We start from the raw sequence: 25,005 nt of genomic DNA on the forward strand, positions 1-25,005 counted from the left end.
TTATGGTTTTTATATCTATTTCTAAAATGTACTCAAAGACAGGAAACAATCTTCTCCAGCAAGATGAGAGGATGAGAAAGGTTTACAGAGCACTCAAGGATAAAGAGACCTACTGAAATCAAAGCACAAAGTGAATCATAAAATAACTAAAGTTTGTATTCTACTTTAAAGTTTAAAAATTCTTTAACATGCAAACAGTCTTGGGCACAGGAATAAAAATTAAATGTTGAATAAACTTCTCTTCCTTTCTGCACAAATTTTGGTGCTCCTAATTTTTTTGATTGTGAAAGTAACACTATTGAAAATTTAGGAAAAGAAGCATTAAAAAATGAACTCAAAATCACTGCTCCCATGACATAAAGATAATAGACCATGATGAACATTTTGGAATATTTACTTCTGGTTAAGGAAGTGTCTAACTACAAAAGGGGAATCATGTTGTTCTGTACCCACTTTTTAAATTTACATCATGGTACAAGCATTTCCTCATGCCGTTAGATAATTTTTACAATCATGAGAGGAGACAGGGTAACCGTTCAAATCTCTGGTTCCATGATGATTTCATCATGCAGCCTGAGCTCTCACTCCCCCAGCTGCCAGCTTCCGGGTCCTCTATCAAATGGCAACTGAATAATAGGACCTTCCTCCAACTGTTGTTACATCATTGCTATTCCATGAACTCTGTTAGTGGGTATAAAGGCTTGCTGATACCATGCACCTGCACCTGTGAGCTACTGTTCCGGATGGTGAATGGCTGCATAGTGCTCCGTCTCATCAAATCATCTGCATCCTGATTCTGAAGACCACCTTTCTGTTGTTCACAATGGCTCACCCAAATAAAGAACACTGTCTTGAATATTCCCACACATAATGCCTGGGGTCCTCTCTGCTTTCTTCATTGAACCCCCACCCCTCCAGAGCAGGTTCTTGGAGTGGATTGCTGCATGGCTGTCTAGAACTGCGCTAGGACTACCTTAACAGCTTGCCATTTTTGTAAACAAATACTTTTCCACTTTTCCAGGAAGAGTTTCCCCTTTCATAATATTTATCTCACCACGCTGTGATGGGAAGTGTGTGCCTGTATTTTCATGGATATGAAGGTCTGTGTGGAAAACAGAGGGTGTGTTTGTTTTAGGCGGTCTCACACCTCCAAGCCCAAGATCCGCAGGAGCACTCAATAGTTTGTTCAATGAACAAGTTGAATCCTCAAGTCATTTTAAGTGAAATGGCTTTAGATGTGCCAGAAAAGTGTTCATTTCCAGGATGTTTGGAAAAGAATTTGTTCAGAAATCACCCTAATTATGATGACCTCATTTCTACCGGGATGCCCACGGCTGCTCCAACACCACTTTTTCCTCTCGGCCATCCCCTTGGCCCTTTCTCTCATCCCCCAGCCCCCAGGTTTCATTTCCAGCTGGTTCTTTCTATTCTGCTAGAGCACCAAAGCCTACCTTGTCCACCACAACAGCCAAAATAAGATACAACTCCAGTGCTTCTGTCACACTGGTCCCATTCTGGGTGCTCAGTGGGCACCACCAGGGATGGCGCAGAGAGAGGGCGTTTCCCAGGGAGCAGGGGGTCAGCTGGATGGTGCTGGGCTGTGGGCCATTGGGAGGCCCTCCCATATCACTGCATCACCTCCTCAGGGAAGGCTGCCTGGGCACAGTCCCATCATAGCCCTGTATACTTCTTTATGAAATGTATGACAGTTTAGATTCATCGTTCACTTGATCAATTTTTTTTTTTTTTTTTGGAGACAGAGTCTCTGTTGCCCAGGCTGGAGTGCAGTGGGACAAACACAGCTCACTGCAGCCTCAATCTTCTAGGCTCAAGCGATCTTCCCACCTCAGCCTCCTGAGTAGCTGGGACTACAGGCTCATGTCACCACACCCCACTAATTTTTTTTTAAATTATTTTTTTGTAGTGATGGGGGTCTTGCTATGATACCAGGCTTGTCTCAAACTCCTGGACTCAAGCTATCCTTCTGCCTTGGCCTCCCAAAGCCCTAATATTACAGACACGAGCCACTGTACCCAGCCCTGACCATCTTTTTACATGTGATTCCTCTGGCATTGAAACTCCCCAAATACAAGGATTATAATTGCTTTATTCATGGCTGTATTTCTGCATCTAATCTCATATCTGGTATATGGCAAGTTCTCAGTGCTTAGGGAAAAAACGGAGGGAGGGAGGAGGGAGGGAGGCCATGTGGAGGCAGGCCGCTGCCTGGAGTGGAGGCATTGTCTTGAGTTGGTTCAGGAAATGTGACATTGCCTCATGGTTCTGCAGTTGTGGCCGCTGATGTGGGCAGAGGATGACTGGCAGTTGATCAGAGAGGAAGGAGCAGATCCCCAGCTTGCTTTCTCTTCCAGCTCCCCAAGGAGCTGAAACCTGAACTGGAGGAGGAAACTGGAGAGGTTTGGGTTGGATGGGAATCTATGTTCTCTTGACAATGTGGTTTGAACACTTCAGTCCTAGGAGGTGTCATGAATAAACACATGTACATGCTACTATGTATTTTTTTTTTAGACTCTAAAACTCCTCAGCTTAGGTTGGAGATGTTTTCTAAATATATGTAGTAACTTAAGCTCTTGGTAGTGTGGTTGAGAAAAGAATGGATGGTAAAATCCTATCCTAGATTTGTTATTGTCTAACACTGAGACCTATTCTAAATTGTTAGCCTCTGTGGGTTTCAGATTATCAAATGGAAAGTAAAATGAAAACCTGGATGTGATGCACTCTGGAAAAGTGTGTGTGTGTCTGTATATATATAATTTTTTTTTTACGGAAACACAATGTGTTATATACATGCATGGAATGCAAGAAATACATATATTCTCTATATATGACAGTACAGAAACACTTGCAATATATTCTATGAAAATATGGCCTTACAGAAACACTCATAGTCTTTTCTATGTGCATATGGCATTAGAGAAGCACTCAGACTTCTATGATGAATCTCTCACTCATAAACTACTGAGTGTTCCTTTAGTGTATTTAGAATCCAGTCACATTTCCCTTGCACCCTTCCTGGAAGTGCCTGGAACTCATGAAGACATCATTGCATCATTTGGTGATTTCCTTGCCCTTCACACATGTCCAGAGGGTGCCTCATCGGAGGTTGCTTTGCTCTGGACTTGCTAATTCTAAGTCAGACACCAGATTGTCCAAGCACTGCCCTCTGCCTCTCCAGTGAGTCAGGAGAAGGGAGCTGGTGGGTAGGAGACCACAGAGGACTGGTTGGGCGGCTCTGGGTGCCTCCAGAGTGAGGGGCAGCAGGATGGCCCTGGGGCTTGCATAGGAAAGAGGGCACTGCTGCCTCTTGAGTGTGCAAGGCCCAGGGTGCGTCTCACATTCACACTCCACCTCGCGCCCTGGGCCGTTGAGACCATCTGGAATGTCTCACATCTCCCGGAATTTCTGCTAACCAAAACAATTTTGCTGGTCAGTCAGCTTCACAGACAGGCCACTGCATAGTCAGGCCCATCACTAATATATTAAATATAGCACCCAGTTTCCCAGACACAGGCGGTTCCTTCCTTCTTCCTCTCTTCCATTAACCTTGCAGCATTCCCATGATGACTTAGGGTAGAGTTTTGTTGCTTATTTCAAACCAGTTTTAAGGCATGCATTTCTTCACCCTCCACCCTTGGGGTTTTTCCCTTTAATAAATGTTTATGAGAATGCACTGTCAACTCCAGGAACCTCAGAGAAGGGGGCCCAGGCTGCCGGGAGGTCGTGTGCTGTGTCCGGGGAAAGAGCACACTGGTTAGCACTGTCCTTCTGCTGTCTCGCACCCATGCTGCCATTCCAGGACCCTCAAAGGGAGTGCCTGTCCTGCAGAACTCTCATTTCTTTACTAAAATATCTATAATTTTCCTTTAGATAATATTTGAAGCTTAGAGGAAGGTTGATGTCAGCTCCTATTTTTTTCCGAACTAATATTAACCTAGCCTTAATTAAGGAACTGGAAAAGAACAACTGCACATGGCCCGGTATTCACCTGGTCATTATTCAAAGGGCAAGGCTAGTGTGGAAATGACGCTGAGGCCATGAACTAAGCTAAACATGCCGGGAGATGCGTGCTCCACACCAACTCTGACTCTCCTGCACAACCTGAAAGACACTGGAAAGAAACGTGGACGGGAACGTTCACCTGAACTGTCCAGGCTTGGCTTTATGGTCGGTCATAATTTAAAATGTATTTTATATCTATTAACTTATTGTCTATAAATTTGTTTATTCACAAAACATTTATTCGGTGCCTGCTCTATCTCAGGTGTTGTAATAAACTGTGGCAATGAAAAGAAATTCAGAATTCCTCCCATATCAGTAGGGAGACAGGCTGACTCTAGTAGTAGCAATTAGTAGCAGAGTGAAGGAGGGATTTGAAAGTGTGTGTACACAAATGAGCAACCTGAAAGGCTTGGGCCGGACCATCAGACACAGAATCGGTTGTAAGCACGTGTCCTTTGTCATCAAGAACTGGCACAAGCTTTTCTAAAATGGTGGAGAAATAACCAAAAAATTCCATAGAATCTATTAAGAACCCATCCTATTCCGTCAGTATGTTCTCCAACATTTACTTATTTTATTTTATTTTATTTATTTATTTTGAGACAGAGTCTCACTCTGTTGCCTAGGCTGGCGTGCAGTGGAGCAACCACGGCTCACTGCAACCTCCACTTCCCGGGTTCAAGTGATTCTCCTGCCCCAGCTTCCCTGGTAGCTGGAATTACAGGCCAATTTTTGTATTTTAGTAGAGACAGGGTTTCACCATGTTAGCCAGGGTGGTCTTGAACTCCTGATCTCAGGTGATCCACCTGCCTCGGCCTCCCAAAGTGCTGGGATTACAGGCGTGAGCCACTGTGCCCAGCCCCGGCATTTATTTATTTTTAAAAAATTTTCCCAAAGGAGAGAGAATATAGGATATTGGGCATCCTCTATGTGAAACCCTGTGATGAAGCATTTTATGAAGTCAGGAATTAATTGTCATTCCAAACCTTTGCCCCCATTTGTATGTTTATTATTTTAAAATCAGATTTTCATAAGCATGAGCATGCTATATATCTAGATCTACATCTATCCATATCTATAGCTGTTGCAAGAATATAGGTTACTATTCATTTAGTTAGGCAAAAGATTCTGTGAATATAAGGCTAAGACAATAAAAGTAGAAGATTGTAAGTGATGGAGTTCTTAGTGGCTTTGCAACTAGACCTGTTTGGCTTGAATCCAACTTACGCTTTTTAGCTTGTTTCCTCATCTGTAAACAAACAAACAAAAAAACCAAGTTATTAACTACTTTCTAGGTTTGTTGTGAAAATTAAAAGTAAGTTTATTCACAGAAAGCATTTAGCAATGTACCTGGCATTTAGTAAATGCTTACTACATACATGGTACCTTATTTTACTGTAGCAGGTTTTAAATGAGGTAATGTAAGCAGAGCATCTAAAGGAGAGATCTGTCGGTGGATCAGCAGAGAATAGGAGCCTTTGCTTTCACCCAATTACATGTGATTGCAATGTGGGGTTTTATCTCTCCATATTTTTTCCTGAATTAGGCAATCTTCCTCATTATCTTGTGCTTGATGACACCATTCTCGAGGAAACACTAGTTTTTGAATCTCTTAGATAGATAAGTAGAAAATAACTTCCAGATTGACTTAACTCCAATTCTCTCCAGCATGGGTAATTTTTCTGGCTGATGGTCCCCAGTAGAGACAGTGGGGGATCCACCTTCCACGTTCTGCTCAGGTGAGGCAAGGAAGCCACACAGCTGGGCTTTCCTGTCCTCAGGAAAAAGAGGGGTCACATGCCGCTCACCACCGTGTCACCTCCACAGTGGCTGGGGTGGAACTGAGCTGCTGGTGCTGACTCTGAGGATATCCTAGACAGGATGCTTTATTCTGATGTAGTGCCAACTGTTTCACAGGACCTCAGACTCCTTCTAGACCAGATCTAGAGCTTCGCCATACAATAGGATGGTCACTAGCTGCAGATGGCAATTTACAGACAAATTAATTCATATCAAATAATACTGACAATTGAGTTCCTCAGTCACATTGGCCACATCTCAAGTGCTCAGTAGCTGATGTGACGAGTGGCTCCCTATTGGAGAGCACTGAAGTGGAGCTTTCGGTCATCACAGAGCATTCATGGGGCAACCTCAGTCTCTGGATGCTCATTGTCAGTTTGGGACAGTTTGTGCTTAAGATCAACAAATTCAAGATGCCCCACATCATGTTCAACTTCTGTTTATGCCACACAGCACATCGAATCACCTTTCTTTCTTTAAAAGCTGACAATTTCACTTTGGGTCAGATTGTATTTTTGAATTCCCTTTTCCATCTTCTTCACTGAGCATCTGTGAAATAACCCAAGTGGCACAGGCATTTCAAAACTTGGAGCAAAATGGAGATAAAAGGAATCTGTCTGAAAGAGTCACAGAAATCCAGAGCTAAAGCCCTCGGAACAGTCACAAAGTCTGCAGGAGGCAGCCGAGACAGCCTGGAGTAAACTCTCACCAAAGACAGGAGCCTTCCATGTACACTGCGATCGGCACCAGCAAAGGAAGTCTTGGGTGAATGTGATGAATATGCAAGTCTAGAAGAATGCCATGCCTTCAGCCAGAACAGAGGAAAATCCTTTCATCAGCTAAGAGACACCTCAGAACAGACTTCAGCAGAGCTTCCTACACTCTGCATTGGAATTCTCTCTAGCTTTATTTTCTTAGATATGTAAAAGACAGTGCCCATATTCAGGAAATACAGTATTACATAATTAATCAAGATCCTTCCTCTTGTTAAAGAAAAACAGAAATCTTTGCAGTTCACCTGAGAAATGAAAAAAATGAGGAAAGAAAAAAATCCTTGGTAAAAGAAAATGGAAATATCTTAAATCTAGGATTCAATGAATATTAGTTAGTTGTACATTATTTTATACTCTGTATCCCTTGAGTTCTTAATAAATATGATTTTGAGATGTAAGCTCTTTTTTTCCTTTTGTCAATAAACTTAGGGGTGACTTATAATTTCTTCAAAATAGTTGTACATGGAGGTATTTTAGTTTTTGGAATTGCAGAGTCATGTGGAAAACTGAAAACCATTTTCCTATAATTGCAAGCAACTTATATTTTGAGACACATCAGGTAATACATATGTTATATATAATACATACAACATATATAATGTGTGTGTGTATATGTATGTGTATATATATGTGTGTGTGTGTGTGTGTATATCTACAGCAGACTTGGAGAAAAAGAACATTAAAAGCAGACCAGGTGAATGAGTTTGAAATGGCACACGGAACTGGAAGAGAGAAAAGGTTGCAATTACTGCTCAAACAAGTTCATATATATATATACACACATAAACATGTATATAAAACATACATACATACATATATATATATATATATATATTCCCTGATATTCCAGTAAGCATTCAATAAATATGTGTTGAGTAGATGAACTGTTGGGCCCTAGTGGAATGTAACTAGAATGAGAAGTAAGCTCAGAAATTCCATGTACATTCCCTATGCCATAGGGTCTTGGTACATAGGAAAACCTGATAGAGTTGGCTGACCTGTAAATCAGTGATGCTCAAATTCAGGTATAGTTAGAATTGTAAAGGCACACAGCCCAGCTCCAACATCAATCAAGCAGAATCTCTGGGCAACTGCCTTTCTGTGACAGTTTTCCAAATGACTCTGCTGCTCCATGAAATTTTAGGACTTATTGCTATTGTTGAATCAGGTGACTAATTTCAGGGATCTAAAAAGGCCTTATGATCCATCATCTTTTCCTTCATCTGCCCACAATCCCCCAGCATTGGCCAACATGGCAAACTCCCATCTGAGTACCTTGGAACTTAATCAGTGTGGGGCAGAGAACCTGGAACGGATAGGCTGTCCGGGGACAGTGACAGGACGGCTGAGGGGAGAGAAAGGAGACAGGCCAGCTGTTTCCTGACGCCCTTGCTCAGTACAAGCACTGAACCTGAGATCTCGGTAGGTTTGTATGGATCTGCAGAGATCGCCCTAGGTTGGGTTGCTATGGGAGCAGGTCTTTAACTGGAGGAGTTCTGAGAACGTTTTACCCTCTCTGGAACCATGAGGAAATTCTGGAGGGCAGACACGTTCTGTCTCTAGCTTAGCTCTCACTCCTTAAGGTGGGTCTGCCACCGCTGAGGTGCCCCCTTGGGTGGTCTGTGAGACTCCTGCAACAGCTCTGCACGACTTCTGGGGTCCACAGTCCAGGACAGATGTGAAGTTTTGGCATCAACATATTCTTGGGAGGCTGCGTCGTCCTATCACAGTGAAGAAAGAATTATTTCGTGAGTTTTACCTAGCAGTTTACATAAATCAATTTACAGCAGATTTGGAGAAAAAGAACATTAAAAGCAGACCAGGTGAACGAGTTTGAAACGGCACACGGAACTGGAAGGGAGAAAAGGTTGTGATCACTGCTCAAACAAGTTCTTCCTTCCCTCCAAGAAATGAGGCGTGGGCTGTGGAACCTATTGCGGCTAATCGTAAACAGGTGCATCTTAAACATAGGATGCCAACCTGCTCCAACATGCTGGGCACCGGGCTTACCTGCAGCTAATTACCCGTGCGCTCTGACCGGGCGGCCCACAGCGGCTCTGCAGGCTCAGCGGGGCGAGCGCAGGAGGCGCGGGCCCGACACGCGTGTTTAGACCTGCGAGGCTGTCGGGGGTGCGCCTGGGACTGAGCTGGGCTCGTCTTCATTTCCCACAACTCCCAAAGCCCTGCTTGACACCCAGAGATGCTTCATCAGGATATGAAAGTATTCCACTTCTCCTAGAGAGCTATGGGAAATGTTATTAGCGATTTTTTAGGTCCCAGAATTCTGACACAAGCCAACCGTAAGGGTAACATTTTTGTCAGATGGTCCTCGGGTTACCTCCGGGGATGATTTTTGCAGGATGACGGATTTGAACGAGCGTGTTGCCTCTTGTTCTAGTCTTCAGCCTGCGTTCTTGCCTGCTGTATTTTCAGACAACTTATTCCCCTTTTGTAGGATCTATAAGTCTGCCTGGGCGAAATTCCCGCAACTTATACTCAATTCTCAGAAACGGTAAATTTCCTAACCCTGTGAACTGACTGCTAAAGGAGGGTAAGAAATGTTTTCCCAAGCTGATCCAGAGATGAGGACCCTGAAGCTGAGGAAGTACAGCATCCGGGTCCTTCTGCTGAAAGTGAGGCTCTCCCAAGGCTCCTAACTTAACTTTGTGTGTATAACACTATATTTTCATTTTCGAAAAATGTGCAGTCTCTAAAACTGTACAAGCTGAGGGTCCTTCAGAATCTGTGTCTGCCGCTGGGTTGATCATTAGGGTACAACCTCTTCTCAACAGAGTCAAGACTTCAGTGTGAGAGTCTCACTGACAGTAAAACAGACACTTGAAAAGAGTGGCAATACATAAATAATATGCTCAGCATGATCTTTAAAAGATAATCATTAGTTTAATATACTTTTTTATTTTAGAAGAGTTTAAATTTATAGAAAAGTTGCCAAGAGAGCACGGATGATGCCTGCATCCCCTGCACCTAGCTTCCCCTATTGGTCACATCTGTCACGATGGATAATCCAACACCTACATATTACTCACTGAAAATTGATACTTGGTTTAGATCTCCTTAGTTTCACGTCTCTTTTCTATCCTGGCATCCCATCTGGAACCCCACATTGCATTCACTTGCCTTGTCTTTGAGGCTGCTCTTCACTGATGGTTTCTCAGACTTCCCTTGTTAGATAACATTGGCAGTTTTGAGGACTGTTTTTCTCATGATTAGACTGGTGTTATGGATCTTGGGGGCAGAGAGCTTGGAGGTAAAGTACCATTCTCATCACATCAGATCAAGGGCACATATTCTCAACATGACATCACTTCTGATGTTAACCTTGATCACCTGGCTGAGGAAGTGTTTGCCAGGTTTCTCCCTTGCAAAGTTACTTCCCCCAGCTTTTCCATGCTGTACTCTTTGGAGGGAAGTCCCTCTGTGCAGCCACACTTAACACGTGGGGAGTTATGCCCACCTGTGTAAGGAGTCGGTATCTACATAAATTACTTAGAATTCTTCTGTATTAGAGATCTGTCTATCGTTTTCCATGTATTTATATAGTCAATCCTTGATTTGTATCATTAGGGAATCATGGATATTTGCTTTACATTTGGGGGTATTTATTTTGTTGCTCAAATTGCTCTGATGTTTGGGAGCTCTTTCTGTTAGTGCTGGTATCCCCCTGTCATAGTCCATCACTGTGGGTTTTTTGTTGTTGTATTTTGTACTTCCTGACCTTCTGGCAACACAAGGTATTCCTGGCTTATACTGTGTATTTCTTACCTCACACCTAGAATCAGCCATCTCCCCAAAGAACTCTGGTTTCTTTTATTGGAGAACAGCATTTAAAACCAAGGTCTGGTTGCTAGGTGTGCACGGTGCTAGTGGGATGTCATTGCTTCTAAACTCTCTCAGTTACAGAGTAAGGAAATATGGGTGTATATGCTAACATATTTAAACACCTATGTATAAATATTTCTATATGAAACAACCTGCATCTATATTAAGCTAAATATGAGTTCATATTGATGTCTCCAACTCTCACCATTACCATGTAGAACATACTGCCTTCCCCTTTGCTTGTCTATAGCCTCTTGACCCTGCAGTTTGGAACCTACTCCTACCGTCTGCCATCCATTTACTTAATTGTCCAGTGTACATGAACAGCAACATTAGAATTGTTAACCCTTGCTCACATGGGAGGCAGCCTTAACAGCTAGAGTATAGTCTATAGACAGTTTCTTCTACCTTTAGTCTTACAGTCCCCATTCATTTCTAAAGTAACTTAGGTGACCACCACTTTTTCCTCCAACTGTTTCACTGATGAACCTCAATGAAATTGCTTTGTAGATGTATCAAGTAGTTAGATTCTTTTGTCACCCTGTCATGATTCTACATTTCATCCTGGGAGCCCCAGATACCCTAAAAATGTTTTTAAAGAATTGCGGCCGGGTGCGGTGGCTTATGCCTGTAATCCCAGCACTTTGGGAGGCCGAGGCGGGTGGATCACGAAGTCAGAGATAGAGACCATCCTGGCCAACATGGTGAAACCCAGTCTCTACTAAAAATACAAAAAATTAGCCGGGCATGGTGGCAGGTGCCTGTGATCCCAGCTACTTGGGAGGTTGAGGCAGGAGAGTCGCTTGAACTTGAACTTGGGATGCAGAGGTTGCAGTGAGCCGAGATTGTGCCATTGCACACTCCAGCCTGGGCAAAAAGAGTGAAACTCTGTCTCAAAAAAAGAAAAAAAAAAAAAAGAATTGCATACATGAATGTTCACTCTGTGCTCTAAACTTCCATGATTTTGAAAAATGAGTAGGACCATTGAGCCAACACTTACAGTATCACACAGAATACTCTTTCCACCTAAAAATATTCCTGTACTTTACCTTCCAACACCCACCCCAATCCTCTGCAAACCACCTGAAACCACTAATTTGTTTTTCCAATCTATACGGTTGCCTTTTCCACAATGTCAGGTTTATTAGTCTGTTTTCACGCTGCTGATAAAGACATATAGCAGATTGTATAATTTTTACAGAAAAAGAGGTTTAATGGACCCACAGTTCCACGTAACTGGAGAGGCCTCACAATCGTGGCGGAGGGCAAAAGGCACATCTTACATGGCAACAGACATGAGAGAAAAATGAGAGCCAAGTGAAAGAGTTTTCCCCTTATAAAACCATCAGATCTCGTGAGACTTATTCACTATCATGAGAATAGTATGGGGAAAATTGCTTACATGATTCAATTATCTCCCAGTGGGTCCCTCCCACAACGTGTGTGGGAATTACGGGAGCTACAATTCAGGATGAGATTTAGGTGGGAACACAGCCAAACTATATCATCAGGTAAATGGAATCATGAAGCATTTTCAGACTGGCTTTTTTCAGTCAGTAATATGCACTTAAGTTTCACTAGTGTTGTTTGTTGTGGGGATTGATATTCACTTCTTTTCATCAATGAATACGATTCCATTGGGTGTTTGTACTACAATTTATCCATTCACCTGCTAAAGAACATCTTAGTTGCTTCCAATTTTTGGCAATTATGGATAAAGCTTCTAAAACATGTGTGCACACATTTTTGGAGGGTGAACAGAAGCATAATTGCTAGATTGGGTAATAAGACTGTTTAATTTACAAGAAACTGCCAAACTGTCTTTTATAGTGGCTGTATCATTTGCATTCCCACCAGTAATTAATTGAAGTTTTTTTTGGTCCACATCCTCACCAAAAATTGGTATTGTTAGTCTTTTTTGTGTTTAGAACATTTTATTATGTGTGTGGTGATTGTTGCTTTAATTTGCATTTCCCAAAAGATGATGTTGAATAGCTTTTCGATATTTATTTGTCATCTGAATATCTTCTTTGGTGAAATGTTCAGTTCTTTTGCCCATTTTAAAACTGGGGTTTTCATTTACTTATTGATGAGTTTTAAGAGTTCTTTGTATACTTTGGATACAAGTCCTTTATCAAATATGTATTTTGAAAATATTTTCTCCGAGTCTGTGGCTTTACTTGTTATTCTCTTAACAGTGCTTTTCACAAGGGAAAGGCTTTAAATGCTGATGAGGTCCAGCTTATTAGTTTTTTTTCTTTTATGAATCACCTTGCAGCTCTATTAGTTTTTGTTTCATATAATGTGAAACTCTGTTACTAAGTCCACAAATAATTAGGACTATAATGTTCTCTTGATGAAGTGAATACCTTAAAAACTTCATTTTATCATTTCTTGTAGTGTAAATCCGCTGGCGATGAATTATTTCAGCTTTTGTAGGTCTTAAAACATCTTTATTTCACCTTCATCTTTGAAAGTTTTTATTTTTTTTCCTTTTCTGGGTGTAGGATTCTATATTAACAGTTTTTTGTTTCAGTATTTTAAAGATGTCATTCCACTGTCTTCTTGCTTGTATTGCTTCTAGCGAGAAGCCTGCTATCATACTTATCTTTGCTCCTTTATAAAATGTTTCTCTTTTTCTCTGGCTGCTTTAAAGAATTTTCTCTTTATCAGTGATTTTGAGCAATTTGATGATAATATGTCTTGCTCTAGTTTCTTCATTTTTTGCCTTGAGTTTTGTTGTGCTTCTTGAATCTGCATGTAAATTTATAGTTTTCATTAAATCTGGATTTTTTTCCAGATATTTCTTCAAATACTTTTTCTATTCTATCACCTTCTCTTAGAACTCCACTTACTTACAGGTGAACCTTTTGAAGTTGTCCCACAGCTCAGTGATGCTCTGTTAACTATTTTAAAACTCTTTTCCCTCAGTTTTGTTTTGAATAGTTTCTGTTCCTGTTTTCAAGTTCATTAATATTTTCTTCAACAATGTCTGTCCTGCCATTAATCCCATTGAGTACATTTTTATCTCAGACATTGTAGTTTTCATGTCTAGAAATTTAATTTGGGTCTTTTAAAATATCTTCCATATCTCCACTTAACTTTTTGAACATATGGAATATGGTTATTGTAACTGTTTTAGTGTCCTTGTTAGCTAATTTTAACATATATGTCAGTTGTTGGTTTTGATTTATTGATTTTGCTCATCATTTTAGATTTTTCCTGCTTCTTTGTGTGACTGACAATTTTTAATTAGATGCCAGACATTGTGAATTTTATCTTGTTGGAGACTGGATATTTTAAACTCCTATAATATTCTGAGCTTTGTTCTTCAATGCAGTTGAATTACTTGGAAACAGTTTGATTCCTTTGGGTATTGCTTTTAAGTTTTAGGTGGGGCCAGATAGTGCTCAGTTTAGGGATAATTGTTTCCTACTATGGAATTAATACCATTTTGAGTACTTGGTCCAATTCCTGGTGAGTTGTGGTTTTTTCCATTCTGGCTGGTGGGGATAGACACTATTCCCAGCCCATGTGGGAGTAGGGTACTCTTACCTCTGTTTCTTTCAGAGGGCATTTTGCCCAGCCATGCTGCACTGATCAGTCCTCAATTAAACACATGAGCGAGACCGTCTGTGTATTTCTTTAGTTCCCTCTCCTCTCCAGCTCTGCCAATGCTAGCCTTCTTGGTCTACGCAAAATCTCAGCTTCCTCTTCTCAACTCAGGTGTCTGCCGGCTCTCTGCCTGGGTTTCCCCTTTACATGTTGTGGCCAGAACTCTCTCAAGGCAGTCAGCTGGGCAGTATCAGGGCTCCCCTGGTTTGTTCCCTGTCCCTCAGGGGCTAACGTTCTTTGTTGTCTGATGTGTCTTAGAATTTTTCTTTCACATGTTTTGTGTGGATCTTTGCTGTTTCAGCCACGAGGGTAAATCGGCCTGTTATTCCCTCTTGGTTGGATGCAGAAGTCCTGGGCAATGTTCTATTTGCCTTGCCTGCATTGTTTTACTTAATCCTTATGACAATTTTATAAGATAAGAATTATTGTTATACTCAGTTTTTAGCAGAGAAAACTGATGTCCAGATAGGCTAAATAGTTTTCCCTTGGACCCACAGCTAATAAGGAGGGGATTCAGTATTTGCTCCCTGTGACATACAGTTCTGGAGCTTGCAAGATTTGTGACCATTTTAGAGATGGCTTAGATTAACTTCCATAAGAACATTTTATAATTGCTTTCATCATTGTTTAAAAAATGGCCTAATGCTGTTATCAAAATTTGGGAAAATAAATAATCTTGGTTTCTGAAATTTCCACTGCTATGATAAAAATGATATTTCATTGATGTAATTGATAATGCTTTAAAGAAAGGGCTTTAGAACACTCAGGTAGTTGGCACTTTCTAACAGGCATTTATACAAAATTTGACTTTTTAAATTTTTAAGTTCTAAACAGAGACTTCAGTCAGAGTATTATATTTAGATGAATGTGGAAAGAAATTATCTGGTAACCAAGTTAAAAAACAATCTCTTATATCATGGGTTTAGAGGCCCACATTCAGAGGGGATAAAAACAAAAAAACACTTTCTTTTCCGTGCTAGATAGAGTGATTTTAAGTGAAATCTGAACAAGGAGAGGAGTGACCCCTAGGAAGAATGCTTGCAGCAGAGAGAACAGCCTGTGCAGAGGTCTGGAGCTGGGAGTGGCCAGGGAGGCTGGACCCCAGACCATCAGAAGGGTTCTGGGATGTGACACTGAAGGTGCTGGGTGGCCACACGGGGCTCTAGGGGGATGGTCAGGGCAAGGCCTTTATTCTAATAGCAATGCCAGGCCATGGAAGTCGAAGGGCATTTCATAATCTATGGTCTTTCATGTTTAATGAAATATGGTATATTGAGTCATATAAGAAGTGCCTGCTGCTGTAGTGACATCTCCTCATTTAATCCCAAGTATGATCCTAAAGGAGGTAATGGTGTCTCCATTTGGACATGTGGAGTCAGCCTAAGAGGCTGAGGGATCTGAAGCTGATGGACTTTAAGTGTGGATTTACATCCATCCACTTCCTTCCTGTTATTTCATGCTGCATCCTATAACACCATCTTTATCTGACTCTAAGATTTTGGAAATTAAAACTCCCATGTACAGAGGTTGAGTTTCCTCTTGTGATTTTAAAATATTGAGTTTTGAATCCCTAGCATCTAGACTGTGGTATCTAAATATCATTGCTGACTGGGTGCGGCAGCTCATGCCTGTAATCGCAGCACTTTGGGAGGCCAAGGCAGGCAGATCACTTGAGGTCAGGAGTTTGAGACCAGCCTGGTCAACATGGTGAAACTCTGTCTGTACTAAAAATACAAAAATTAGCCAGGCATGGTGGTGTATGCCTGTAGTCCCAGCTACTTAGGAGACTGAGGCAGGAGAATGGCTTGAACCCAGGAGGTGGAGGTTGCAGTGAGTCGAGATCATGCCATTGCACTCCAGCCTGGGCGACAGAGCCTGGTAAATAAATATCATTGCCAGTGCCCCTTTGAGGATGGCTAATTCCAGGTCTGGGGCAGGAAATGTGCAAGATAAGACCAGAACATCTTGCCATTCAATAAATCAAGAATACTTGCAAAGCCTCCTGGGGTTTTGTCAAAAGGACTGAGGAGCCAACCTGAAGGGGTTGAAGATAGGATTATTTGTGGATCATTAAGGATAGTAGCTTTAATAGTTTGAGACCATCAGATATTGCTCAGGAATCCTTCCCTGCTACCCTGGTCTGAGGTAGAAAGTCCCATCTGTTTGCTTAGTAAATGGAAGTTCTTCCATAGTATTTCTTTCCATCTGCACTTCCAAATTAGCCCAAAGAACCCCTAAGACAAGGGATATATGTGTCTTACCTACCAGTGGATCCTATATAGCCACTTGAGGCTGAAATGAAAGTCCTTAACCCCTCTGGCAGATTAACAGGCCCTCCTTTGGCTAAAAGACCCCCAAATTGTAAGTTCCTGGCTGTATTAGTTCATTTTCACACTGCTATAAAGAACTACCTGAGACTGGGTAATTCATGAAGAAAAGAGGTTTAATTGACTCACAGTTCCACAGGCTGTACAGGAAGCATGACTGGGAGGCCTCAGAAAACTTACATTCATGGCAGAAGGGTGACGGGGAAGCAAGCACATCTTTACAGGGTGGCAGGAGAGAGAGAGCAAAGGGGGAGGTGCCACACACTTTAAACTATCAGCTCTTGTGAGAACTCACTTACTACCAGGAGGACAGCAAGGGGAAAATCCGCCCCAATGATCCATTCATCTCCCACCAGGTCTCTCCCTCAACATGGGGAATTACAATTCCATATGACATTTGGGTGGGGACACAGAGCCAAACCATATCACTGGCCATGGTGGGATGGGAGTCTGGTCACATCCCATTTGCTTCCAGCCCCCTTCCCCTTACTAATCACAACTAGATTTTCTCAAAAGCCAGCTTGAGGGAATGAAAGGCTCAAAGACCCCTTGGCTTAGATCAGCTGGCTGCCCAGAGTCATGCATGGGTCTTCTTCATGAATATTCATAAACTTTTCTCATATCCTGTTAAATATGTACACCCTGCTGCCCCATTTAGCATATTTACCTGTCTCTTCTTCCTTCTCCCTGAAGCAAGGTTCTCTAGTTTAGCCTGAGACTTTGCTTCTTGCCTGCATGTTGTAACTGCCTCAGAAATAAAGGTCTCCTTTTAAATTTACCGACTTTGTGACTCTTTTCACTCCACACAATCCATAAATATTAGTTGGATAATAAGTAAGTGAATAGACAGAATAGAAACATCATGTATTGAAATGGTTATAGTAAAAGGAAAGGGTTAATGGGCTCTTACTCTTTTTAAGGCAAGGTGACCCTTGGATAGCTAAGGGAGGAACAGTCCCTTCTCTCTAGGAAAATTCACATATGCACACTACAACACAAACACAAAGTTTCCTATACAATTACAAGAGATTCAGAAATTTACAGTAATCTGTCTAACCTCCATTTTCAGAAACCATGATTTAGTATATGGCAGTTACTTTCTTATCAGGTTCACATGTATTTTTTTTTAAATTGAAGAATGAGAAGGAATGTGTGAAGTGAAATTACTTCCAATATGATTAGAAGCCACACCATAAGATCTTGCACTTTACCTCATGTAGTGCATAACATTTTGATGGATGGCTAAAAACCTGGAGTCTAGCTAGGTCACCAAAAATCCCAGTTATCTAACATCTTTATTTTTTGTAATACAATTTACTGAAATTAAACCTAAATTTAAAATTTGAATGATTGTCCAGAAAGTTTCAACAAGTACAGTCTCAGGGAGATTTTTTTTAAGCTACAGAATACTCACATCTCACATATACTTGTAGCCAACTTTTCAGTGCACACTTAGGGAAAGTGGTGTGGCATGATCCAATAAGCAAATCCATACTCATTCAGTCAAAATACACCCCATTCCCATTCTTCCCCCAACATCTTGCTCAGCTTTTTTCCTCTTTGCATCCCATGGCCCATTGCTTAATTTTGATCTTGAAATCTTAGCCATGTCTGACAGCTGAGTCTTTCCATATGCAAAACTGAAAGCACATCTCATGGCCAGGTTTGTACTCACAGAACATTATCTACATAGAAGTTGCTGTTAACTGCTGTGGATATGACATCAGAGAGAATGTATGTTATTCACAGCCTGAAGACGCAACGTAAGATTATATGAAGCCCCTGGCCCTTTGGATGTCTACAGTACTCCACAGCTGAGGCCTCTTGAGCTTACATTTCATTTACATCAAAGGCACATCAGAAAACATAATAATGTTCTCTGGAGCACATAGTTGTCTTTTGATTAGTGCATGTGTAATGTGTCCAGAAACCCCTGAGCTTCTGTCCTTGACCAGTATAAAGATAATTTAGGATTTCAATGTGGGTTTACACAAGAAAAATTCTACTAGAACATTATAGAACATAATTGAAAACTATATTAGAACATTGTAAACTGCCCCCCCCCCCGATTAAAGCCAGTAAATCGTATGTAGTGAACCTTACTCCAGGCTACAGAAGTGCTGTTTCCATAACTCTGATGTATTGTAACAACGAACCTTTTTCTATTAACTGTTCAGTTCACTTTGGTTTGATTCTCTGTTATGGCGTCAACTTACAAATATTCCCAGGAGGATACACACTCAAGGCTCAGTGTACAGAGGGATAGAACTTTGAAGTGAGATCTATCAGGATGATGAATTTCAGTCACTTTGGTTTCATGGGGAAGAGATCACTAAATCAGTAAAGCACACAGCCAGTTTCTAAGGGTGATTTTATTATTGGGGTAAGGCTGAAATTCTATATCAAAGGTCTAGGCAAGAAGATGTTTGTTTAAACGACTATTTTCTTGTTCTCTTGCCTAACAATGGGTGGGATTCTGGGAAGGGTTTGAGCTAGTAGATGCATCTTTGATTAAGCTGAGGATATCTATAAGTTGGTGATAAACCCGTTGGCCCATGTTAACCTTTGGTTTGCAGATCTTATTGGTGCATCAAACATACAACAACTCAGTTAGCTTTCATCACTTGAATTGTGTTCTCTGACACCCAGCAAGACAGTTTTCAGCCAAAAAGCAATTAGTAGTTTTTCGAACAATAACAACAACAAAGGCAAAAGAAGAATGTTCCATTGTTTCACTAACTGCTATAAATCAGGAACATTCAGTGTCATGAGCAGGATACACAAAAAATACACAATGGTGCCCAGCCTGGCTCCCTGCAGGATGGTCTCCCAGCACTGCAATGTGGAAGATGGCCCCGGGCAACCCAGTGACCTCACACTCACTTAGATTTCTTTGGAACAGAATGTTTCATTTGCAAATGTGAAAATGATGATGAAGTTATTTAGGGTCTGAAGGGAGTTTGGAGTTTTGAAAAATGGAAAGGAAATGATCACAAACAGCAGATAAAAAGCTGAAGGGTTTTTGTTGACTCCTTGTTCCGCTCCCAGCTGGGGGAGACGATGGAACAACAGACTCCTCTCCCCATCCGATTCAGACTTGATAAGCAGGCAATGTAAGGCTGGGGAGGCCTGGGCATGAGACCTCCTCCTCATTCTTGCATCCCTGAAGTCAAGATTCGTGTCTCTTTGGATGCGGCCTTAACCAACTCAAATTTGTGTTTCCCAGAGTTTTTTCCTCAACAGTAGCCATATACATATGTGGATGAGGCGCTGTCAGCCCCATCCTGGGTTTCCTACTGACGTTCGGGTGATGCTGAAATGACAGTGCTGTCTCCGGGCTCTCTGTTGGTTTCTGTTTGAAACCGTCCCCTTGTTTCCATCGTGGGCACCTCTCACCGGCATCCAGAAGTCCCTTTTGGCAGGCGAGGCGGGTTTCCATCTTCCCTGTGCCTCTCGGATCTAACTGGGCTCAGGAGTTTATTTTCCTTCCTTTCCTCCCACCTCTCACTCCTTCACTGCAGGCTCTTAAAGACAAACTCTGAATGTGATTAATGGTGGCAGAGATTGGGAACATAAAGTGCAAGCACTGGAGTGTTTATTTGTTTAAGAGAGTTGTTTTGGGGCTGTTTCTTCATGCAGCTACATGGCCACTAGAAGAACCTTGGCTCTGCTATGAGCTGGAAGAGTCCTTCTAAGAGTGCTGAAGAGAAGGAGAGGCAGGGGAGAGGCTCACTCTTCTGGGTAACTCCTTTCCATCTTTAGCATAATCTAATTTTTTTTTAAGAGATGCCCAGGCTGGCATGTAGTGGTGTGATCATAGCTCACTACAGCCTTGAACTCCTGGCGTAAAGTAATTTTCCCACCTCAGCCTCCCCAGTACTTGGGATTAGAGGCATGGGCCACCACACCCACCTAGGATAATTCCTCTTTCAACCTTTACAGGGAAGGAGATGCATCTTTTGTGAAGTTTATCTCAATGTTAGCAAGTCTTGCGAAGGCTGGCACCTGACTGCTGGATTGAAGTGTGTCATTCGAACAGAAGTGGGGGAAGAGGTCTTAGCGAAGCTCGAAGTTAAGTGGACATGTTTTTAGTATATGCTTATCATATCACCAGCTATGTTCAGAAAAGGATTCTATTCAAATTTTGCATCTGGGGCTCCTCATTCCCCAGATCTGCTCCTCAGCCGACTTGATGTAATTCCCCAGAGAGAGATTTCAGGATAGCATGTTTCTTTTTAGAAACAAAGACCTCTCTTTGCTGTTGTGCGTGGTTGTGTGTGTGCCTGTGTTCCTCGGCACGACTGAGGCCAGGTGTCAGGTGTCAGGTCTGAAGACTGCACAGCAGGGGAGGCTGCCCAAGTACATCAGTAGCTCCTTACGGAGGCGAGGCCTTTGGCCTGGGGCAGGTAACGCACATTTCATGTGTGGTATGGGAAGGAGGAGAAGTTCACAAGTGTGTCGGCTAGATTTCCACCAGCTCATTATTTGTTTAGCTCAGATATTAATAGAGTTTATGTAACATGTTTGAATTTGGTACCTACACACTTGAACAGGATTTCTTGAGTTCACCTGTCTGGCTTTCCTCACCCTGAGCTGCTGTGCTGTTGGACACCACTGGACAGGTGTGGCCTGAAGGGTGAGCTCCTGCTTGGAGCAGGTGGTCTTGTCTCACTCAGGAGGCTCCCTTGCTGGAAGTCAGGCTCCCTGTAAATGCAGCCTCTGCACTTCATGACTTCTCTGCCATGATGGCAGTGTTTTCAAGGGAAAGACACTAACGTGTTCTCCTTTATTTTAATGTTTTTTTCTTTCATATTCAACATGATGATTACATTAGCTCTAGATTCTGTCTTTGCAAAATGCTCCCTTCTGTTTTCCTTATCTGAAAAGGTTTTGAGATTGGAATAAAGTGATTCCTCATCGTGTTGCCTTTCTTGAGAAGAGGGACTATGGACTCTTTCAATTATTTATTAGCTTAGGCAACTTTAAATCTTTACTCTTTCTCCTATGTCTGCCACAGTAAATGCTGACAAACTGCAGGAAGATATAGAAAAGTTTTAACATTAAATTTCTGAGGATATTTCTTCCCACACTTAAAAATCTAGGATTGTTATTCTTCATAGGTTGATTGCCAAATCGTTCTTTAAAATTATAGCATTTGCTTCCTGTTTTCAAGGGTTATCTGAAATCAACTATTCAAATATAGACTAGTTGCAAAACACAGAGCTTAAATTAGACTTTGTGGGGACTGTAGGGACAGCTCTGTCCCAGGGCAGGTGTGGAGGCTCCAGCATGCAAACACAGCTACCAGATTTGTGGCAGGGCCTGACCCCCACAAATACCCCACCCCACATACTCCAGGCTAATGTGAGTGTCCACAGGCCCCTAACCCCCTCCTCAGCTTGGTGTCACTGGGGCTCTGAAATCCAGAGGTCAGACTCCACTCAGGAGGTCTTGGTGGTTTTCCTGGAAGGTGAGTGATTGCCTGAGTTCCTTTATACCTTTGTTGCCTCCAAGTAGAAATAAAGAGAAGAAATTGATGTTTCTTCACACATTTCTTGTGTGGATCATATCTTCAAGGAAGGTATGATCTTTCCTTGTGACCAGACATATTTATAAGTGTTCTCTCCATGTTACATTTTCTGTAGGAGGCTCTCTATCAAATTACTGTATTATTGCCTTTCCATTCAGTGGCAAAGGCCCATTTTGTTCTCATTAAGAGTGCTCTTATATATGAGACCCAGTAATTGCTCAACAAATAATAGTAACTGAATTAGTTCATGGTTCTGATAATGCCAGAGATTTCCAGGAAGAAAGGGTCAGTGATACAGAATGGATACATGTGGTTCTGTGAGCAATCTTGAGTAGGTGATATTGTTGCATAGTTATCTCTGTCTGTAGCCTAATACTGAAATGCCAGCCCAGCTAATTCCATTTATTCAACACTAAAAACACCAATGTGATATTGATATTAATGGTCTGATCATCCCTCAATACAATTTCCTCTCATTTGATAATGAGGCCACTGGCCACATAGTTCTCCAGCAGTGTCAGTGTGCAGACATCACCACTGAGTGACCAGCATTGTTTGCAACTTTTTGTTGGCTGGTCCCCAAAGCCCCGCTGCTTTACTTCAAGGGCAAAATGCCCCAGACACTATACCTGCAGCAGTCTCTTCACTCAAGATACCTAAGTTCTTACCTCCCATCACTTACTTAACTTACTTCCTGTCAGGTGCTCAGCTGGTCAACGTGCTGGATGGTGTCTTCTGTGTATAATAGCACTGGTACTGTTAGGGAGCCCTTTCACCTCAGTTCACTGCATATCACCTGCTTGGATAGCTTACTCTGGAAGGATGTCCCCTGAATAAGTTAATTCCTGTGTGTTCCTGTAGTTCCACGTGTCTGTGGCTTGTCAAGAGAAACCATCCACATTGGGTTTCTCATCTGAAACCCCAACAGCACTTAACTGGTGAATGTAAGCTGCAGTTCTGCTATCTGGCACAGCCTGAATGCATCATCTTGCCATGTGGCCTGGTCTGGCATGGGTGTGTGTGATGATGCTCCCATAGCCTTGGCTACACACCGGCTGTATCCCTGGGGTGCCCAGGGGCCCGATGAATTGGCTGAAGGTACATTCCTCACTTGCTTCTTTTCATGACCTTGGAATTCAGCACTGAAATTACTGTCTACACATCTTTACTTCCCATTCCTGATTCACTTGTGGTTGAACGTCTGAGGGCATTAGACCACAGGAGAGTCTGTATTTAGCTCCAGGAATATTCTGAGGGCTGGGCACCAAAGCCGGTGGCAGCGTGAGTGTCCACAGTGCTGCTCTGCATTCCACCCTGCAGAGGTGGGCGTCTGGTGAGTGTCCCCAGTGCTGTTCTGCATTCCACCCTGGAGAGGTGGGCATCTGGTGACCTGAGTGGCGATGAGGATGCTGGCTTCCCAGACCATCAGTTCAGAGGGGGATGCATCTCCTTTGTCTCCTTTTCACCTGCAGGCCATGTGTCTCATAGCTCAGTGGCTCAGCATGACTTTGTTTCTAGACATACAATTGCTGTGGGGTTCGTCGAAGAGTTAGGAAATCCTTGTCATTCCTCATCACTATTAAGCAATCAGTTTCCCTGGAATCCTACTTATGTTGGACCAGATAAGCTGTCAGCACTCCAAGTGGCCTTTCACTGATGTGCAGCCCCTTGTCCCCTGTTTACTTAGAGCGTGCCTAATGGTCAGAACCTGTCAGATGTAGTGGGTTCACGGGTTGTCTCCAATCCGCCAGCCAGGCCTCCCTCAGGTGCATAACTGAAGGGAATAATTAGAAGAAAATACTAAAGGATGTGCAGATTGACTAACTCCAGTGGGGAGAGTGAGAAAGGAAGTCTGCATTATGGGTACCGCAGCTACACAAAGCTCAGTGGACTGGCTGCATCGCTTGGCCTGGGGCTGGCTTTCTTCTAGCAGATAGAGACAGAGAGCAATTAGCGTTTGAAAGCATAAGCAAGCCAATCTGTTTTGTTTATACAGAGAGTTTCCCCCAGAAGTGAGGCAGAAGCAGAGACATCAGTAATGAGCACATGTGTTTGGAAAGAGTATGAGGTACTTATAAATATTATAGTGGCGTCGCTATAGTTAAAGGTCTGGCAGCATTTCCATTATAAACTCTCAGTGTCAGGGGTTTAAAACTCAGCTGTAAAAATTCCAGGCTACAGCTTGGCATCCCAGGCTCTGCCTGGGAACCAGGCCTGCATCCGTGACCTCCTGCAGGTCTCTGCTGGTGTTCCCGTGCTGTGCTGCTTCTATCTTTGTGCCTCTGGTCCTGTTTGCACCAACTAGGGGAGGAAAGAGCTGACTCTGGAGCTTGTATGGCAGGGTAAGGCCTCCTCGGTTATTGGAAAGGAGAAGCCAGACAAGAGGTATCCACTGATTTCATTGACCTCTGTTTCGAGCTAGAGCTTGGTTTGCATAAGACACCTTCCAGTTGTTACAAGTGGCTCCTGTGAACCACAACGCCAAGGGCCAGATATCACTGGACATGCAGTCGGGTTAGGAAAATGCAAGGACAATCATGCTAATACCTGACAGCCAAGCATTTTACATATGCACCTCCCTTAAGGTCGTCCAGCCATTTTAAGGGAAATCCACCAAGGCTATCCAGGAGACTGTACTCTCCAAAGAAGGCACTGTACTTTATCTTTGGTCTATAAGGCTAACAGTCCAAAAAATTGATTAGCAAGTTGGGCACAGGGTTACTTGCAGACAGTTAAAATAGGTGTAGAGAGTTCCAGAATTAATACGCAAACCATCTTGGCTAACACGACTTTTGAGAGAAACATTTTTCCGCTCATTTTGTGATAGCAGCATGTGTGGAATTTAAATCAACAGATGCTCTTTCTAAGATGAGCGTTAACCTAAACCGAAGACCAATCAGAGCGACGAGCATCAGTCTCCAGCGAGTGGCCACATCCCGTGATCTGTGAGAGAAGGGCTCACCTTGTTCTCCAGATGGTACACGGATGGCTGTGACTCTACAGAAACTGTCTGGACCTTGCGGGAAGTGGAGGCTGGAGGCAAGCTTTCCCCTGCAATCTCATCTTATCTAGTGCTAGCAACACCCCCCTTTTATCATTA

The 25,005-nt window shown here is 42.5% G+C and overlaps 2 long non-coding RNA genes across 2 annotated transcripts in view; one reads left to right on the forward strand and one right to left on the reverse strand.

Moving 5' to 3' along the window:
• Window positions 1-5,012: 5,012 nt before the first annotated feature.
• LOC129135705 (uncharacterized) lies at window positions 5,013-8,055 on the reverse strand. Its single transcript, XR_010159539.1, has 3 exons — window positions 7,869-8,055; window positions 5,407-6,838; window positions 5,013-5,269 (listed from the first exon to the last, which is right to left on the reverse strand). It is a non-coding gene; the product is annotated as an uncharacterized LOC129135705 (long non-coding RNA).
• A 48-nt stretch (window positions 8,056-8,103) lies between these two features.
• The window catches only part of LOC104007594 (uncharacterized), a 39,543-nt gene continuing 22,641 nt past the window's right edge, over window positions 8,104-25,005 (forward strand). The window contains exon 1 of the long non-coding RNA XR_001720166.3: window positions 8,104-8,341. This is a non-coding gene — a long non-coding RNA (uncharacterized LOC104007594). The remainder of the gene's footprint in view (window positions 8,342-25,005) is intronic.

Source organism: Pan troglodytes, chromosome 7 (assembly GCF_028858775.2).
Source record: "Pan troglodytes isolate AG18354 chromosome 7, NHGRI_mPanTro3-v2.0_pri, whole genome shotgun sequence".
Taxonomy (NCBI): Eukaryota; Metazoa; Chordata; class Mammalia; order Primates; family Hominidae; genus Pan; species Pan troglodytes.